The sequence below is a fragment of the Periplaneta americana genome, chromosome 4 (assembly GCF_040183065.1).
Source record: "Periplaneta americana isolate PAMFEO1 chromosome 4, P.americana_PAMFEO1_priV1, whole genome shotgun sequence".
NCBI classification, from domain to species: domain Eukaryota; kingdom Metazoa; phylum Arthropoda; class Insecta; order Blattodea; family Blattidae; genus Periplaneta; species Periplaneta americana.
This window is the reverse complement of record NC_091120.1, coordinates 174,209,480-174,231,548: the sequence shown is the minus strand read 5'-3', so window position 1 is coordinate 174,231,548 and position 22,069 is coordinate 174,209,480. Positions and strand designations below refer to the sequence as shown.

General features: G+C 36.5%; 1 protein-coding gene across 1 annotated transcript in view; it reads left to right on the top strand.

The window, feature by feature from the left end:
- The window catches only part of LOC138698451 (thyrotropin-releasing hormone receptor-like), a 367,427-nt gene that overhangs the window by 60,555 nt on the left and 284,803 nt on the right, over positions 1-22,069 (top strand). The gene's annotated exons all lie outside the window — the stretch shown is intronic.

The following is a 22,069-nucleotide window of genomic DNA, read 5'->3' as shown; positions in this document are numbered from 1 at the left end:
ATAAGGACAGTTTTCGGTAACATTACACCCTTCCCACAACTGGTACTAACTTAAATGCACATTACAAGTTTTATCGATCAGTTAAATAAAATTCTAAACTTATAACCTGTTTCATTTTTGCAATGTTAAATCTTTTGCAGTTTCAGCAATTGTCTTGAAGGCTTCAAGCTTTACCAATACTGCCATTGCTTTATTTTTAAATATATTTTATTTTACTTATATCCCTTACGATGTATTTTCATAAATGTTATTGTACCTATTTTAAAACAATAAGAACCTATTTTACAAATATTTCCAACTTATATAGGCACCTAAAGATCCGATGTCTAGTTATAACACTTGATGTATAGACAGAGGCAACAAAACAAACAAACAAACAAACAAACTGAGAGGAGTTGTGCATAAAAAATATGTTCACGTGTAAACTCAAATTTTCACAGAATCAACCGAAGTCTTTCGAAGGGAACTTAGCCTATGGCCATCGGTCATTCTTTTTTGTCTAAGATTAAACATCCAATCTCCGTCGGACATCATCCATCAAAGTTTATGGTTTCTCCCTTTCTTCATCTTCTTCTCTGTGCCTCCTACTATAAAGTTTTCTAGTGGCCTCCAATATTTTTTGTCTTGCTCTGTGCTAACGGTCCATCTTTCTGCAACGTATAGTAAAATATTTTGGTCTAAAGCCTGATGTATCAGTTTTCTTATGTAAAATGTTATTAATAATAATAACAAAAGTAGTAGTAGTAGTAGTAGTAGCAGTAGTAGTAGTAGTAGTAGTAGTAGTAGTAGTAGTAGTAGTAGTAGTAGTAGTAGTAATAATTGAAGCTGTAGTCGGGTGGTCTAGAATAGGAAGAGATATTTCTTTTATAAAAAATACTGTATAGCTTCATCTCGGAGATTTCTTCGTTTCTTAAGATATTCGAACCCAAGCGCTTGTGAGCGGCGAAGCGTATAATAGGTGTTTTGTTACTCACAGACATGCAGGCGGCAAGTACAAGCCTAAGTGTGTGGGCACTCAACCGGAAGACGCGCGCAAGGCTGTTGAACTCTAGCGTGGGTTTTCCTTGTCGAGAAACGCGCGCGATGGCTTTAGCTAGCCTAAACAAAAGTAGCGTCCTGGGAGCGCGTCACCACGGCAGGTATTTAAACGTGGGGCGAACCAAGACACGCGCTCATACAATTCCCGGCCATTGAGCCGATCGAAGTGGTAAAGTGGAGACTTCGTGTTTTTGAGTTTGTGACTTACTCGGTAAATAGTAGGGGTGATTTTAACAGGAGTTAGATAAAAGAAAAAACGTTGCCGAGATTACAAAGAAGACAACAGCCAGTATTCCGTCGTTCATACTCACGTAGGGACGTGATCATAATAAAACAGATTAGTGGAACTTTACTCCATGGTTTTTTTCTCATTGTGTTCGTGTGATCGACAAAAATCACATTAAAATCCTTCACCCACAAAACCACAGTGTCCCTGAAAAGAGATCATCTCCACTGTGGGACAGCATCGTGTATTGGCGTCTCAGCTGAGCTAAGCGATCCGGACTTTGTCGGCGACGCGGCAGAGGAAGGAGAGAGCAACCATCGTGATTGGCGCCCACGCGGACCAACACACACGCACTGACCGTCGCATAATAATAATAATAATAATAATAATAATAATAATAATAATAATAATAATAATAATAACAGTGGCGAAGCTAAGGTGTAAATACTATTCTGTGGACGAAACTTTCTCCGGACTAATAGTTCCCAGTAAATTCTGAAACTCTCCTTTTCTTACTTTTACTGCTACTTTCACAAAAGTTTTTTGTGCGACCTCTGATCGGACAAGATATCTCATCTTCAGGCATAAAAGTAAAAAAAAAAAAAAAAATTTCGGAAAATAAACTTCATCACTAAGCCAGTCAGCATTATATTTTAGGAATCTATTTTTATTTCTATCGTCATGACCAAAGGACGGATCAGAGTGACTGTTCTTACAAGTTTACTAACCATTTACTATAGTCTGTTTATGTTGAAGCAGAGAGGTGACTCCAGAAGTACACAACGGGCGCGTACCTGCAATGTCCGTACAGTTGTGTCAAAAGAATGCGTACACTGTGCTGTACATGATGGCTGTGAATTTGTACTCCGTTATAAAACACTACTTGTATTTACGTGTAAAGTGAATACTACGTAGTCTGTGCATTGCAGTGGACAACAATGTACATGCGGAGATTGTCGAAAGTGAACGTTCTGCGTCTCTCACTTAAACAAAAATTATATCGTGAGAAACTCCTTTCGACATTGCAAGACGTAATAAGTGCATACGAATAATATACTATATCAGGAATATCAATATCAATATCTGATATATTTCTTTCACTGCTTGATCTCGAGGGCTCTGTCTGTTTTTTGCAGCAACGTATCTCGCACGCCACACATGATTGAAAAACCATTATTTTTTGCTAACACATTCTGAAGTTTCTCGTTCACTTTTTTCGTAACTTCCGGCTTTGGTTTCCTTGAGTTTTACAGATATTTCTTCCATATGTTTATAGCCTTTGGCAGATGTAAATCAGATGTTTATAACAACGTTATGGCTTTCGGGAAGTGATAAATGTTATTCTGTATGAAATCTAAACTGCTCGCAAGATCATCTGAAATTATGGATTTTGCTATTTCAATTACATGTGCCTTTGTAGAATCTGAACTATTGATCACTTTCACAATTTGAACATAATATGTTGCATAATAGAAGGCAGCCTCCAGCCAACTACCCCATCTTGTTATTATGGGGTTTGGTAGAAGGGGAACCCTGGGAGCGATTTCCTTGAATTTTTGTATTCGGGAAGGTTCTTTCAGAAAAATTTTCTTAACATTGCCTATAAAGCTATCGACGTCGCTATAAGAAGAGCGAATTACTTCAGCTATCCTATGGAGTCAATGTGCTAAGCAACTAAGGTGAACCAACTTAGGATATATTATTTTTATGTCCTTGGCCCCTTTATCATATAGGGCGCAGCATCTGTGACTAAAAGAAGTACATTATTATACCTGATACCAGTAGGACATAAAATACTCATGGCATTAGAAAATAGAGTTGCCATTGTTGTGTGGTTCACATTTTCTATCGTGTCACACGTTAGTACATATTTATTTCCAGTAGAGTTAGATATAAATGTTCCTACAATTACATTTGCATCCGAAGTTGACGGATTCTCTTGTATGTATTCCCTGTGATGTCTGCTGTTGCAGTGCCTTTCTAAGTGCCATTTTTTCGTAGCTCTTAACGTCAATTTACATATTACATGTAATTATTTATCCTTCACTGCTGAAGATATTACCTCCGAACTGGTGTACAAGCGTTCACTTTTTCACTTTGTACACGTTTTTCCTTAGGCATTCTGACAGTTTATAAATAACAAGACCAATAGCGCACGCTTGTTCCTAACTGCACTGTTTAACTGTAAGTCCACTACTATGCGTAGTTCATCGGTTACCTCGTATTCCCACATAATAACTTCGTATTTGCTTTCACTAGTCGTAGCATACGCCACCTGTTTGCGAAGCGGAATGTGATGTTCTTATTACGTACTGTATAATTCTTTACCCACTGTCTGTACCTAGGGAACACATGCCGAGCCATTATGCTCTCTGCATCAGTAACATGAAGCCACCGAACCTGGTCACTCTGATCCGCCCTCTGATCATGACATTGCAAGACAAATTTCTCCGAGTGATTTTGATTTTATACTCGAGATCATTTGAAACATCTCTGAGTCCTAACACATTGACAATATCACTGAAAAGCTATTATTTTCGTAACTCCGCTTTGCTCCACAACCGAACTAAAAAGCTACCGCCGGAAATTTGAAAGCCATGTCTCTGAAATAATTAACATCGGTTACATTTGCAAACTTTTCTCATAATTAACACTCAGTTTCACAATGGTAATCATGTCGGAATCAATTTTGATTTCAACTCGCTAAATCACAGCTTATTGTTTTCAGCACATGATAAGACCTTCTACATTTCCATGCTGCTTTTGTTTTCAACCTCTGATTTGCTACATCACTTAATCAAGTCTACGACAAATTCCAGGCATGCTATTGCTTTTGCGGAAGATTTGTAATTTATACTAGGGAGCAATTAAATATTTGAAAAGCCGGGTTCAAAGCAAAATATCTAAATTACTGAAAGCTAATATTAACTGTTAGGTGCATTAGTGAAACACTACGACAAATACATATTACATACGTAAGACAATGTCTTGTGTATTTTCAGAAATTAGGTAGTGGTAGGTCGTACCTATCACTACGACCTCGTAGATATTTTGTTCTCCCAACTAGACGAACTAGGCTACTAAGAGTGGGTGAAGAAAGAATGATGCTGAAACTGATCAGGAAGAGAAAAAAGGAATTCTTTGGATCTCTAGCCGAGAAGAAACTGCCTACTGAAGGATGCACTGGAAGAAATGGTGAAAGAAAGAAGAGTTCAGCTTTCAGTTTTGCTCTAGAATATGTCATTAGGAAAGTCCACAATAACAGAGATGGTTTGGAATTGAACAGGTTACATCAGCTGCTTCTCTATGCGGATGGCGTGAATATGTTAGGACAGCGTTTCTCAAAGTTTTTGGAAGTGGGGACCACTTTAAGTCAGAACAGTTCTGCGAACCACCTTACACTTAGTTCCCTTCGAAAGCAAATTTATCATTTTTGTAGCATATTTTGATGCCAGTATACTTATATTTTAAAATAGAATTAATTAATTAAAATCAATTTAATTTTATATTAGTATTAACTAATTAAGTTACTGTTAATAGAAAAAAATTCATTTTTGTTTTTTTTAATAAATCAAGGCTATTAGAGTTTGGATAATCTTTAACTTATTAACTAAACAAAATAAATAAATGTTGATACCCACATTAATGAGATGGATGAGCCTGCCGATTCTTGCATAGTTGTTCTATATTTGGACGTATGCTGGTAAGTTTAAGTCGGAGATCGTCACATACATCGAGTCGATTTCGGTACTTTGTTTTTATTAGAGTTAGTGATGAAAACCCTTTCTCACACAGATATGTGAATGCAAATTTAATTATAATCTGTAAAGCACCATTGTACAGTTCACTATATTCTCTTTTCACTTGTGATGAGAGTCCAGATATTAACCATACCTTTCGTTTGCAATTTCATTTTAAGTCCGGAGTCATTCGAGAGTTCAATAAACTGCTCTCCTTCACTCAATGAAAGTTTGTTATTTTCAATAAGAGAATGAAAGGAAATACGAACCCATGAAAATTCATCATATTTACTTGAAAAACAATTTTCAAATTGTGACCTCAGAGTTTCGAGATGCGAACATATGTCATTGCACAATTGTTTTCCAATAACGAGATCATTTTCTGCCAAAAAAAGATTTTAGAGTTGGAAATAATGAAAAAATCCTCTGTTTTACGGAACTGACCTACAAACCAAGTTTCCTCTCGAACATTTTTATTTTCTCATGCGCATTGAGAACAGTCAAAGAATTACCTTGTAGAGAGAGATTTAGTTCGTTTAGTTTTGAGAATACATCTGAAAGATATGCCAATGTACTTAGCCACATGTCATCAGCTGATGTGCAGGGAAAAGATGGCGAGAAACACCACATTCATAATGCTTTAAATCCCTCTTTTGTTGCTGAGAGTAGAGTGGGAAGTCGGTAGATGGGTAGGGTAAATAAATTTCATAAAATGTCAGTACTGGGAGAAAAAGTGAAAGGGGATTGCCATGTGTCATTTCCAAACTCTGAGATTTCCAGCTATAGTGTGATATGCAATTCGTTTGAATTTTATTTTTTTCTTCTGTCCTTTTTGAAGGACCACAAGGGCAGACCTCGAAGACGACAGGTGGTCCGCGGACCATAGTTTGAGAAACGCTCTGTTAGGAGAAAATCCACACATTATTAGAGAAAGCACGGGAATTTTACTTGAACCAAGTAAATAGATTTGGAAGTAAATCCCGAAAAAGAAAGTATATAATTATGTCTCGTCACCAGAACATAGTACGAAATTGAAATATAAAAATTGAAAGTTTATCCTTTGGAGAGGTGGAAAAATTCAAATATCTTGGAGCAACTGTAACAAATATAAATCACACTCGGGAGGAAATTAAACGCAGAATAAATATGGGAAATGCCTGTTATTATTCCATTGAGAAACATTTGTCATCCAGTCGGCTCTGAAAAAAAATTGTACGTTAGAATTTATAAAACAGTTCTATTACCGGTTGTTCTTTATGGTTGTGAAACTTGGACTCTCACTTTGAGAGAGGAACAGAGGTTACGGTGTTCGAGAATAAGGTGCTTACGAATATATTTGGGGCTAAGATGGATGAAGTTACATGAGAATGGAGAAAATTACACAACGCAGAACCTGACATAATTAGGAACATTAACTCCGTCTGAATTTGAGATGGGCAGGGCAGGTAGTAAGTATGGGCGATTGCAAAAATGCATATAGAGTGTTAGTTGGGAGGCCGGAGGTAAAAAGACCTTTGGGGAGGCCGAGACGTAGATGGGAGGATAATATAAAAATGGATTTAAGGGAGGTCGGATATGATGGTAGAGACTGAATTAATGTTGCTCAGGATAGGGACCGATGGCGGGTTTATGTGAGGGCGGAAATGAACCGTAAGTAAGTAAACTATTTCGTGCATCTCCATACTACACAGTATCTGCTTTTAAATCATGCAATTTGTGAATTTATTTACATAAATTCTATTTTCGATCGCTTGAAATAGCTTAAAATAATTTTGCCATTAAATAACAATTTCAATATTGGTCTTGCTACTTCCAACTGTAGAAACACAAAGGACATCAACAGCCACGTCAATTACTCGTGCCTTTTCTCTCTTTTTGTTACAGTTCCTATTTACTTAATGAAATGAAGTCTGCAAAACTGGCACGTCAAACAAATTGAAACACGAATACAATAACAGTAAAGAGTTCAGTAGGCTACACTGAATTTTTGTATAAAACAGGAGAACCTGAACTTTTCCACTGCCTACATCCTTTTTATTCTATATAATTGGTTTGGTATTTTCTTAAAACATATATTAAACTAACGCTTGACTTTAACAATGTAAAGAAATAAATTGTAATCTTACGAATGTAAGTACATGCATTTCAATTTTCTGTGCCTAATTAAATTTATTTATGCTCGACCATGCCGAAATGTAGTAATTATACACCTGGTAGCAGTCCTTCAATGCATGTCATTAAAGTACACCTATTCATTATAGTTCAGGTTTTCGATTATTCTCGGATATGCAATCGAAAGACAACTATCGAAAGGTCACGGAGGCTGGAAATCCAATACTGTCGCAGAAGGTTATGTTCTGTTACCATAATAATTAGCGTAAATTGTAAATAATATTCAAATAAATTCAATTTGTCATGTCGTTTTTCAATGTCGCATTCAATATCAAGGTTATATCAAGGTCGTCGACATTCGTTTCCCGGAAAAAATCAATACTTTCGCGTCTGCGCACATCTCACAATTCCTGAGGTAGGCTATTGCACTCACATAACAATAACATGAATATTTATGAATAATTTCAAGTTAGAAATATGGTCGAGCATAAAAAGTCGTATAAAACTTGCCTATAATGGTAATTAAGACGCTCGTATGAAAATGATGAAACTCGCTTACGCTCGTTTCATAAACATCCTCGCGTCTTAATTACTACCATTATAGGCTCGTTGCATAATGTACTATTCTGAAGGTCTGTAGCAAAACATCTTTTACACTTCACTAAATATTGCCTCATACTCTTCGAAGTGGGTTGTTTTCAGTTTATAATCATCGTTCTAAAGGTTAAAATGACCAATTCTGATCCCAATCATCTCAATCTAACGCCAAGATAAATAGTGTGTCTCGAGTTTCGCGCACAGGGCTATATCGTGTGAATCCTGGATGAAAACGGAGACGAAAATGTTATTGACAAAATTTCGCCAGAAGAATTTTAGTAGCACGATAGGGCAACACTGCACAACACAAAATATCTTAATTGTCTAGTATAATGTATGGTTACTGTGTTTATCATAGTAATTAACAAGCAATTAAATGGCATGAAATGGGTAAACAGTAATTTATTGCGAAGTTATGGTGGAACATAATACAATACAGAAATAATTAATACATTACAAAAAGATAACAAAATTAATAAAATAAATAAAAAATTAAAAGACGAGGGAGATGGTTAGAATCGCTAACAATTAATTTTAAACAACGTAGGCCTACGGATAATTTGAGCTATGGTCTAAAGAGTAACACATACAGTAGAACTCCAATTATCCGGACTCCAAATATCAGGATCGCCAATTATCCGGATCACGTTTCAGGACAGTTTGAAATTGTTTACTCAAAGAAAGTTATATATGTTTAGGTTTTTTATTTCGTGTACTGTACTACCATACATAAGTACATTTCTATTCTGTATGGAATATGAAGCGTTTTCATAATTTTAATCCATTTAAAATTCTATTTCGTTTGAATCTGTGTAACTTTGTTCATTATAAGCTGTAGGCCTATAGTCATTTTGCACTTTTAATACATGCAGTAGCTTACTACAGTTGTTTCTAGACTCTTTTCATTTCCGACCCAATTATCCGGATTTTTGTATATCCGGATCTTACTACCCCCTATTAGTCCGGATAATTGGACTTATACATGATACTCGGGAGGAAAATTAAACACAGAATGAATATAGGAAATGCCTGTTATTATTCGGTTGAGAAACTTTTATCATCCAATCTGCTGTCAAAAAATCTGAAAGTTAGAATTTATAAAACAGTTACATTACCGGTTGTTCTTTATGGTTCCGAAACTTGGACTTTCACTTTGAGAGAGGAACATAAGTTGAGGGGTTTGAGAGTAAGGTGCTTAGGAAGATATTTGGGACTAAGGGAGATGAAGTTACAGGAGAATGGAGGAAGTTACACAACACAGAACTACACGCATTGTATTCTTCATCTGACATAATTAGGGACATTAAATCTAAACTTTGAGATGGGCAGGGCATGTAGCACATATGAACGAATCCAGAAATGCATATTCTCGCCAAAATATTGTAAAATATTGTAAAAATTTGCAGAAAATTAAAAAAAAATTGTAAAAACTGTAATTGTAATATTGTAAAATTTTGACTTGTTCCACATCTTAAAGCTTCATTGCTCATGTAAAATCTATGGAATATAATAAATGAATGAATGAATGAGTGAATGAATGAATGAATGAATGTTAGTTGGGAGACCGGAGGGGAAAAAACCTTTGGAGAGGACGAGACGCAGATGGAGGATAATATTAAAATGGCGGAGTTAAGTGAGGGAGGCAATGAACCTCCGGGTTCCTTAAAAGCCATTAAGTAAGTAAGTAATTGAAGTTATACTGTATTTGCAAAATAAAGTGTTGCCACAGGGTGCAATTAAAAGTTCTTCCGAAAAAATTCTGTTACTAACATTTTCGTCTCCATTTTCATGCAAAACTCACAGTATGTAATCCATGTGCGAAATTTTGGGACATCTGTATAACGCACATATATACTTGTCTTTGGATCCAAGCTTCGCAGATTCGAATCCGGTCGAGGGCAACGAATTTTTTTGGATAGTAAGCATTATCAGCATGGCTTTCTTCGAAATGCAAGTAAAACTCGTAGTCGTTTATATTTATGGTACATAAAAGAAAATCCTGTCTCTAACACAAGGCTCCTAATAAAATTTGGAGGTAGAAACACAGGACCATATCATTGACAACTTCTTCCACTCTCCACCATGAATCAAACCCTAACATCAGACAAAAAAAGCTGTACCTCTTTTCCCATCTATGTCTTTAAATTGCGGGTAAGAAAATTATCCTATAAAATAATTTTTTTTCTTGATCATATAAACCGGGGATACAGATCTGGCGAGAGAGGGGTGAAAAACATGGAGAAAGCATTGGTTCTCCGTCCACAGTCCACCGGCGTTAAATGACCTTACTGTAACCCATACGCTATCACATAACACATGAATACAAATCCCCTCCCCTACCAAGTCAATGACTCGGGGGTGAAAGGAAGGGATGAGTGGCGTATTCCGATGAGTGACGCAACGCCACAATTGGCGTCCAGTTCTACAAGCCTGATATAGACATGGTTAATACGCCAAGTAATTAACACAAAACACCATGTTGTTTCACATAATTTTGTTCGATTTTGCTTCCTTTTTGTGGTAATTTTTTAATTAAATATTTCATAGTGTGTATTCGAAAGCCATTGATTGAATTCCCAATATGCTCAGTCAATTTATGATAATAAATTATTGAAATAATTTTAGTTTTTTCCTTTAAATGTGCAGAAATTTGATCTGAACAAACGTAACTTTTCATTCTGCAAATAAATGATTCAATAATATATTTAACGGTCAGCGCGTCTGGCTGCGAAACCAGGTGGTCCGGGTTCGAATCCCGGTCGGGACAAGTTACCTGGTTGAGGTTTTTTCCGGGGTTTTACCTCAACCCAATACGAGCAAATGCTGGGTAATTTTTGGTGTTGGACCCCTGATTCATTTCACCGGCATTATCACCTTCATTTCATTCAGACGCTAAATAACCTGAGATGTTGATACAGCGTCGTAAAATAACCCAATTAAAAAAATAATAATAATACATTAGTTCGGATCAAATTTGTACTAGGCCACGCCCACTTCATGGCATCCAGGTTTAGAGATTCTCAAATATTTCTCTCCAATTTGAACATGCAGAAGTTGAGAAAGCTTTGCCATTACAATCCGGAAGGCTGTGGCACCATGGTATCTTGCGTACTTCCTGTTCTTCTTGTAAACATAATATCATAGTTACAATTTTCTTTCTCCGTTTCCCATAACTTAAATTTTTTAACATATAAGGAACATTTTCTTCTAAACTAATAAAGGTATTTTAATAAAATTTGACACAGTGATTTTAGGCATATAGTTAAACAATCCTGTGGAACAGATTTTTTCTAAATTTGTCCTGAGTGAAAATATTACTAATGAGTGCAAAAATTTATATTTATTTTTTTTTTTTTAATATCCGTAGGGATTATAACTTTAATTTTTGAAAACTAAGATGTTTTAAAAAAATTCTGTTCCACAGATTTTTTCATTATAATCCTTTATATATGCTCCGTAAAAATGAAGTTCATAATACCAACAGTTTTCGAGAAAATGTTCCTATTATCTAAATTGATTTAATAAAAAATATATATTTGCATAATTAATGAAATTAAAAACATTTCATCTTAAAAACAGGAAGATACATTTCTTGAATAGCCACCGGCGTGGCTCTGTCGGTTAAGGCGCTTGTCTGCCGGTCTGAAGTTGCGCTCGGGCGCGGGCTCGATCCCCGCTTGGGCTGATTACCTGGTTGGATTTTTTTTTAGATTTTCCCCAACCGTAAGGCGAATGCCAGGTAATCTATGGCGAATCCTCGGCCTCATCTCGCCAAATACCATCTCGCTATCACTAATCTCGACGCTAAATAACCTCGTAGTTGATACAGCGTCGTTAAATAACCAACTAAAAAAGATATTTCTTGAATATGCATTTATATGCCTGCAAATTTTGGTTACATTATCTCTAAAACTAATCTCTTTCTATTATCTAATATCATCTTAAATATATTAACATTCTATGTATTTTAGTTTAATTCTGCTACACAGTTTATTTCAGTGTTTAATTAATAGTTCCTAGTATTTTGTTGTTCAATTCGTAAATAACTCTTGTATACATGTAACTCTCATCTAAATCAAATTGTTGAATTCTTTGTAAGTTCATGCATATGTATATACACTTTCTGCTGGTTGAGTGGAAGAGAAGGCCTTACGGCCTTAACTCTGCCAGCTAAAATAAATCATTATTATTATTATTATTATTATTATTATTATTATTATTATTATTATTATTATTATTATTATGATCAAATTTCTATCTGAATGTGAAACCGTACACGTCTCCTCATTATTTTTTCTATTTTTTTTTTCCTTTTTAGTGACTATTTCTCATAGTTTAAATGCCTTTTTGCCTGTCTAATTTAGTCAAAATGAGTGCCTGAATTTCCAGGCTCTAAATTAATGACTATTGTAACGAATAGATGACTTATTACGATTTTTAACGAAAAACCATAGAGATACAGTACAGTCTAGTGGTTATACGAAATACGTATTATAAAAACTTTTGAATTACACATAAAAACCTGAATTTCTGCTAAACCATTGAATGGTAATTCCAGAACGAAACAATATTGAGTGCATAGAGACCATGGAACAGTAGTGTCGTTTAAGAACGTAGTAGATATTCTTAAGAAACTTCTATAGGTGCTCTGTGCATCGTTCCGCTCGTGATGAGTTCCAAAGAGTAGAGATTCCACCACTTAATTAGATCCCCACGGTCGCAGATTCACTAAGATAATGCCTTCTTTTATGCTCCCTGGCTCAATATTCATTTACAGAGCGCTCGCTATACTTGCCGTTAGTTCCTTCACAAGTCGAGGTGTGTGTGTGTGATAATTTTACGGTCGAATAATAGTAAGACTAAAACAAAATTAACCCTGTTTACGACCAGAACAGACTCTCCATGACATGCACTTAACTTCCTCTAGCGTAACCAAAGTAATATTACAAGCTAGCAAACAAAGCCCGTTAATAGGCACTTGTCTACAAAACGACGCAATGCTCTTCTCTCCTTACAAATGCACACGGCAGAAGACGAAAGATAAAGTCACAAAACAACGATTCTGTACTCTCTGAAAGTGTAAAATACAGGGAGTATAATATATGTATACACAAATAATAACATTTATGAACAGAAATATCTTGTCTGTATACGGAACCAGGATATTCCCATCTTCTACAGGTTTCCACTATTTACACAATAAGCAGTGTATATACAGGGTCGAAGTGAAATAATCCTGCAGATTGGAAGGGACGATAGGGTACACGTAAATGAATGGAAAATCTATATTATGTTTTATGATTAAATGCACGGTTAATTAGAAAATTGAGTTGGAAATTTCAGCAATCTGACAACATCGACGCTAACACAGTCCTCTTTCTTCTCGTAATGTAGAAGCAAGAGCCCAACGAACTCAGGTCTGTCTCACTACGCGAACCTCCTTTTCTGACTGCAATGTTGCAATGTCGTTGCATCGTTCAGTAGCTTGAAATTAGTGATTTTAAATTAAATTTACACGAAAACAATCCACAGTATTGAAATACGCCAGAGGGATAAATGATTCTTTACTAGAAGAAGTCAGTGAAGTGTGAAGTGTGTTGTGTCAGTGAAGTGTTGTGTAAGTGAAGTGTGTTTCTGTCTGTTAAGCTTTTTAGTTTATATTGACAGTGCAAAGTATTTGAACTTTGAAATGTTTTTGAAGTGTCAGTGAAATCAGGATAGAATCAATGATATTTGTCGTAGTTCCAGTGCAGTGAGGGAGTTGTCAGCGAAATGAGTGTAGTGCTGAAAGATACTTGTGCAGATATGAACATATCATACTCGAGAGTTTTAGTTCGAACTTAGGGTTAAAATACAAACTAGATTTACTTTAAATGTTATTTTAAGTGCTTCATTTAATTTAGGATGCTCTCTGTTATTATTATTATTATTATTATTATTATTATTATTATCATTAATTTATTATTAATTGTATTTTTATTAATTGTGTTTATTATTGTCATTATTGAGTATAAATAGTTACCACTGCCACCGGGTATATACCCATTTGCAGTGAGAATACATACATTACATACATACATACATACATACATACATACATACATACATACATACATACATACATACATACATACATACATACATACATACATACATACATACATACATACATACATTTTCTATTGATATGGACAAAAATCACGATCCTAATCGCAATAGTTACCGAATAAGAGGGTGTTAAACATATGGGAAAAAAAAGACATTTTTTCTGAGAAAACTATGGACTTTCCACCAATATGGTATTACTTTTTTTGTTACAAACAAATGAGCTATTCGCTCTAAAATCTGCAAGGTTATTTCACTTTAAACTTATGTAACATATACTTTACTTTATTCAGATAATAAACTACATATTATTGACTACTTGCCAACAATGGGTATTTGTCGCTCTTCTGAGATCGTTTGAGGACAGCACTGTTCATAATGGGTAAAGAGAAACAGCTATTTATAGTTCTCTTGGCTACAAGAATGGGCATGTTCTTCCAGCACGACGGAGCCCCCTGTACATTTTAGCCGTGAAACATAATTTAAATCTCAAATTATCGGAACGCTGGATCGGCCGAGGTGATCACGTGCATTGGTCACCAATGTCCCCAGATCTTACTCCTGTCGATTTATGTCTGTGGGAATAGAGGGAAGGTGAAATGTAAAAAAAAAAAAAAAAACAAATAAACACAAGAGGCGAATAAAATTGTCGCTCGCAATATGTATAGTGTTGCCCTCATAAAAGAAATACAGGACAACTTCAGAAGAGTAACACTTACTATTGTCAACAGAGCGGAAAAGAATTAGAAGCCAGTGGCGAATTTTTTTTAACCATTACTTCGAACTGTTGAAATTTTATGATACATTTACGAGTAAATAAGAAACAAAAGTAATCACTAGGGATAGAAGTTTAGACAATGAACCTATGAAGTTAATTACGTCTCGTATTATACAAACCGTGTTGTTTACATCAACTCGGGATAGTACAGGGAATTCTACAGAGCACTGCTGTGCTTGAATCAAAACATTGCTCGGTATAATCACTTAACTAAAACAAGTAGGGTATAACGCACATTTACGAAAGCGACTTATCTCGTTCTCTTCTTTGTATAAAATGGTGATACATTCTAAATAACAATGGTGTATTTTGTCACTAATTTCGTCGCAATGTACGATTATGTACATTCGTAAATTGTCAAATATAAACCTGTTTCGATTGTCAATCAAACGAGAAAACCTTCTTTCGACATCACACGATGTTATTGGTGGGAATTTGAAATAGTTTTTACTAATTGAAGAGTCCACTGCAAGAATAATGGATGTCCTTTCTTGTCGAAAATGAACCAAGACTATCAATGCATAGCTTAAGACATATAGAATGTACATAGAGAGTTATATGGCATTAACACTGATAGTCACTCTCCAGTAATGATCGGAAAATCACAGTTAAGCTTTGAGAGCTAAGCATTTCAAACTTTCAATTGCTTCCCCTGCAAAATGTATTCCAAATGACATCCATCATTCTTGGAGTGGACTCTTCAATTATAAACTTGTGTCTGTTCATTATGTAGTTCATATTGGATTTCACAGAATTTCGAATAAGCAGGATTTTTTCCAGAACTCTCTTCAGTTTTAGTGTAACACTTTTATTGATACCAACAACTGATCGTGTAGAATTTGAAGTTATTTCATAACTTGTGTACGCATGGTTGTTGGAGTCAGCAATTTTCCAAACGTATACTTTTCAATGAAGTGTTTAAAATGTGAATTCTCAAGTTTATTGAACGAAATATTCGCACACAAATCATAATATAAAAAGTTTCTGTCCTTTCTTTTCCAACAGATATCTCCGTAGGCTTAAGACAGTAGTGTCAGATTGTAAGCTCCGAAACCGGTTGTGGTGCTAGAGACGTCCAGTCGGAGCGTGAACTTGCTTACGACTGTGGAAGCACCGGAGCTCGCAACGAGTTATAGTGGAGCGCTCCGCTCCGTTTAGGCTGTGTCTGACAACGCTGGCTTAAGAGATCGAAGAGTCCACTAGTGGAAGGGACAGAAAACAAAATAGAATAAGGCTTGGTCAAACAGAATGCGGAATGTCCGCGCGGACGGGAAGACCGCAGCCCGCCGTACTCATCATATTTTTTCGATTTTTTCTAACTTTGTTTGCAATTGTACTCTTACTTTCGTTTGTTTTCGCTTGAATCAATTAACATGTCCAGCAGCTCCTCAGATGAAGAAGAATTGCTTCTTCTGTTCGCTTTGAGCCGTTCATCAAAGCGGAAAATAAAGTGGATGCATGAAATAAATGAAAAAAGAGAGAAATTAGGCGAATTTCACAGACTGTGTAATGAACTAAATTTCCAAGATTCACTTTTTCCACCACATTTTTATAGTCTGGACGCAGTGTATCACATAAAATACAGGGACATCACTTTATTTTTACTTGCATTTTTATTGCGGGTACCTGCGTTTCTGAATGTACTGGAAGGTCCGGGGTTCGATCCCAGGTGGTGACAGGATTTTTTCTCGTTGCCAAACTTTCAGAACGGCTCCGAGGTTCACTCAGCCTCCTATAAAATTGAGTACCGGGTCTTTCCCGGGGGTAAAAGGCGGTCAGAGCGTGGTGCCGACCACACCACCTTATTCTAGTGCCGAGGTTATGGAAAGCATGGGGCTCTACCTCCATGCCCCCCAAGTGTCTTCATGGCATGTTACGGGGATACCTTTACCTTTACCTTTTTTACTTGACTCCCACCCCATTCACTAATGTTCTTGCTCCCGTCAGCCACACAAACTTACGGCCGCTGTAGCAAACGAAATCTGCTAGCAGTGAAGTAAATAGTACATAGTATAGTGTGTTTCAGAAATATGCTTGCGTTTTCCATAGAAGGGAGAGCCTATATTATTGAAGCTTATTTCCAGGGGCAGGTATTTATGGAGATTAATTTTATCATTTGTGTTTTTTAATATTGGTGTCGGCGGAGATTGTTGGAGATTGATTTGTACTCTTGTTGGATATTAATGGAAATTTTGGAAAGTACAACTATTTTGAAATTGGAGTATTAACTCAGTATGAATATTACTTTCCAAATAATTAACATTAAAGATTCATTGGATTCTGGTAAAAGTGCGGTATGGCCAATATACAATATTTGTTGGATTGAGACTGTATTTAACACACATTCATTAAAAACGGAAAAAAAACTTGCAGCCCTCAAATAATACTTCCAAATTATTAGTGAAATGTTGAATTCTCCGTCTTTTGAGTTCACTAATGTAATTAGAACAACTGGAATACCATGTAATGTAGCCTACTTGAATGGGCAACAAATTCAAATGAAAAAAATGTCCGAAAAAAGAACTCAGGATATGAAATTCGCTATAAAACGACACAATAATAATAATTCGCGAATGTGTTCATATTTCGCTATTAGAACTCTATTTCGCGATTTGTCATGATTGTTTTATCCGCATATTATTAATCAGAATCACTTAATTCGTAAATATTAGTAAAAATCTATTGTATATCTATTATGTCGTGATTTTCGCTATCTCCGTAAATACCCTCCCCTGCTTATTTCGCACAGGTACGGTGTGTAACATGACTGAATAACTTTATCTGTGTGGACTGAGCAGAAGTGAAGATTAGAATTACCGAAAGGTCGGTAATATGCTGAATAAAGTAGCCATTTATAATTAATAAAACCACCTGAAGAGTTGAGTTTGTGGAAAAAAATGTTACTACTCTACTGTATTTTGGTAAAATACAGTAAAAGTAATGATCAAACTGAAAACCGTAATATCGTATTTCCCTGTAACATAAATGGAAACACTACTTCTCTCTCCTCCTATAACTAGTAAAATGATTTGTTTACATATTGCACTAGTAATACCAAACTCCTGTAATGGAACGGGGTAACAGTGTTCCCGAGTATAGCCAGGTTAATGTTAAAAATGTTGGTAAAAATAAAGTGATGTCCCTGTATAAATGGACATATTCCCGCATAAATTCAATTAACATTTTAGTTTTATCGGCCATTTTTACGAGATGTCCGCCGCGAACTCTGTGGAAAAACACAACTCGCTATCAGTTCGCCGCGAACTACACTGCACTGCGGCGTTACGCCGCGTGCTATTTGACTAGGATGGTGCAATCTAACGTAATACCACAGTCTAGTATATACAGGGAAATCATTTTATTTTTACTTCAATTTTTATTGAACCTGAGTTTTTGAATGTACAGGGACATCACTTTATTTTTACTAACATTTTTAACATTAACCTGGCTATTCTCGGAAACACTGTTACTCCCTTTCATTACAGGAGTTTGATGTTACTAGTGCAATATGTAAACAAATCATTTTACTAGCTATAGGAGGAGAGAAAAGTAGTGTATCCATTTATGTTACAGGGAAATATAGTATTACGATTTTCACTTTGGTCATTATTTTACAGTATTTTATCAGAAAACAGTAGAATAGTAACAATTTTTTTTTTCACAAACTCAAGTCTTCAGGCGGTCATATACATTATGTAATGTCAACTTTATTCAGCATATTACTAACCTAATTTATTCCTGAGAATTTTGTGAGCACTTCCGTAAGAAACCCCAATTTCTACAGCTAACTTCTCGACCGACTTATTAGGACCTCGCTGCATCCTTTCTCTAGCATCTTCTACAGCATCTTCTGTAACCTTTGTTGGCCATCTTACACTTTTCTTCCTTTCTGTACACTCTGTTGCTCTAAATTTATCTACCAGATTAATGACATTTCTACGAAAATATTCCGTATGATATAATCAGGAAATTGTGGAAAAAAAAAACAAAAACAAAAAAAAAACAAAAAAAAAAACAAAAAGAAAAACTGTTTTTCATATTCGGTTACATTGTAATTCCAGTTTCCATCATCGTCCTTCTTACCTACAAACAGTAAAACAAAACTCTTGTTTAAATAATGCTGTTAAGTACCGTACCATATTATAGGGTACCGTACTTTCGGTAACTCTAATCTTCACTTGTTCTCAGTCCACACAGATAAATTCAGTTATGCTACACACCATACTTGTGTGAAAATAAACTTCAATATAATAAGCTTTTTCTTCTACAGAAAATGCAACATATTTCTGAAACACACTGTACTCTGTACTGTTTATTTCACTGCTAGCAACAGCGGCCGTAAGTTTGTGTGACTGACGTTAGCAAGGACATTAGTGAAAGGGGTGGGAGTCAAGTACATTTAGAAACGCAGGTACAATAAAAATTGAAGTAAAAATAAAATGATGTCCCTGTACTTCACTCCCACCCCTTCTACTAATGAAGTTCAACCGTCCTCCACACAGATCCAAGACCGCATATACAGTCATAAGGTTCGTTCCAACAACAGTCAGGAACCGTCCGTAACCATCGTGAGCATGCGCAGTACATAAAAAGCGTTCCAACACAATCCGAACCAGTCCTGAACCGGAAACATGTACTGCAGTCGGGCGTTCCAACAAACTTTTGACACGGGTTCGGAACGGTCAGAAATAGTCCGCGGATTGAGGCATGTACGGAAGAGTACGCGAGACGCGCATGCGCATAAGCTCACCAACGTCTCCTGGATACTGAAGAAAGACATGATCGACTGTTCACATCAATGAGGTTAAAGATGAAAAGTGGCAGTGCAGACGAATAATAAAACTAGAGATTTAATTTAAATTTTCGCTAAAAAGAAAGGGAGTGGAAATTATTTGGGTATTGAAATAGTTAATTACAATTTCAACATGCAGCTTTGATTAAAAGTATAATAAATAACGTACATACATTGATAATTAAAAAAAGAATTATTTTTAGATGAGAGTCCCCCATTACACGACATTGAATTAGCGGAATTCTTGCCATTCAATATTTTTTGTCATCTTTTTATAGAAAATGATCGAAATTCTATTTTCTGCAATTAGAAATAGTTGCCAAACGATAATATTAAGCATCCCGTTCTTAGCAAAGATGATCATAGTTACAGCATCTCTGGATTTAGTACATAACGATCCGCGAAAGCGTTCCAACAGCGTCCAGTCCAGTTTCAATCCAATAGCAGATGCCCAACTAGCGCATGCGCATAAGATGGTACAGGAACCGTACATGAACTGATCCATGAACCGCTTGTTGGAACGAACCTATAGTAGCCTTACGGCCATAGTAAACAGTACGTTCCAAAAATATGTTCGCCTTTTCCAGTGACGAAAGTGCTTCCAATAGTGAATCATTCTCGCACAGGTACTGTCGTCCATTTGCCTACGTCGCGTCCCGGTTTCCCCACCAGCTTCTATTCGCCTCTCTGTAATGACTAGTGGCTGGGCGTTCTTAGCTCTTTTCTGAGAACATTAATTTCTGCTAGGGATTGGACGTCTACGTAATATTATACAACTGTTTAAAATAATTTAAATAAAAGAGCCTCGTTAAGTAATCAACTGTCACGAGATTTCCCCCCTTGGACGGAAGTAGATAGCATGTCTGAGTAATTTTATCTTTTCGGATCGGGCAGAAGTGAAAATTGAATTTACAGTATGTAAGGTACTATTTTATAGAATAGGTACAGAATTATTTCAACATGAGTTACTAGTACGAAGGACGAAACTGGTAATTGGAATTAGTTACAATCGTCTATAGTGCGATAATATGCACAAAAGAACTGAAACCTGTATCGAAATCAATGGCACCATTTTAAAAAAATGTGTTTAAATATCCATATTATGATTATTTTTCAATTTAACTTCATTCTCTATATTGTACGCTAATGTGCTGTAGACAGTATAATATACAATGCATAACGAATACGTCCGCATGAACAGCTCAGTTCGTGAGTAAAAACACTTATTGTTAATAATGTACTGTATTTTGATTAAACAATAACCTAATGAAAGTTATCACACTCAAAATCCCGATATTTCCTAGTTTACGTAAATGGATGAACTAATTTTCTTCCCTCCTATACCTAGTAAAGTGATTTGTTTGTATTTTACCTCAGTATCACCGAACTCCAATCGTGGAAGGGGGTAGCAAACGGTTTTTCAACTGTTGATTGAAAGGTATAGCCAGGTTAATATTAGAAATGTTAGTAAAAATAAAATGATGTCCCTGTACAATCACGAAGCTCAATACGTAATAAATATGCATCCATAGATAGTTGCTATCTACTAGGATCGCTACTATCGCCTCATTTCAGACAATGCGAAATAGTACCTGCATAGCCTATTGTTCCTAGCACCCTCAAAACTCAAGTTTCATGACTGAGTGTACTAACTAGACTGTGGTATTACAGAGTTCACGGCGGACGGTCCGCGTTCTGTTTGACCACCTTTAAATACGAGGCGCATCCAGAAAGTAAGTTTCCCGATTTTTTCCCCATGAAAGTAAACGTAATTAGCCGTGTCAATTGCGCATGCGTAACAGATCTATGACGTTTCAATCATATGCCAGCCGGACAGGTCCCGCCTGGTGCCAGTAGCGTGGCAGCAGTGGTCCGAAATGGAAGTTCTTATTCCTTCTCCCGCCGCCTGCGAGGTTCGGTCGGTGATAAAGTTCTTTAATGCACAAAGCATTGCGCCAATTGAAATTCATCGACAGCTCTGTCACGTCTATGGACCGAACATCATGAGTAAGCAGATGGTGCGTCGCTGGTGTAGGCAATTTTCCGAAGGTCGTCAAAGTGTCCATGATGAAGAGCGCAGTGGGCGACCGTCCCTCATCAAAGATGATCGTGTTGAGCTGGTGCGGCAGTGCATCATGGAGAACCGATTACGGAGCTGAGCAGCCATTTTCCGCAGATATCGCGATCATTGTTGCATGAGATTGTCACTAAGCACCTGCTGTTCAAAAAAGTGTGTGCCAGGTGGGTGCCGAAAAACCTGACACCCGAACACAAAATGCAACGTTTAGGAGCAGCACTGACATTTCTGCAACGGTATCACGATGACGGCGACGAGTTCCTCGACAGGATCGTCACGGGCGATGAGACTTGGATTTCGCACTTCTCTCCGGAAACCAAGCAGCAGTCAATGCATTGGCGGAATAGTGGATTTCCGGTCAGGACGAAATTCAAACAGACGCTGTCGGTACGGAAAGTGATGTGCACGGTGTTCTGGGACAGGAAGGGCATTCTGCTCATTGACTTCCTTCCAAGAGGTGAAACAGTGAACGCTGACCGTTACTGTGAAACACTGCGAAAATTGCGACTTGCCATTCAAAACAAGAGGCGTGGAATGCTTACTGCAGGTGTTGTGCTCGTCCACATACGGCTCGGCGCACAGCAGCTGTTTTGACGGAATTTAG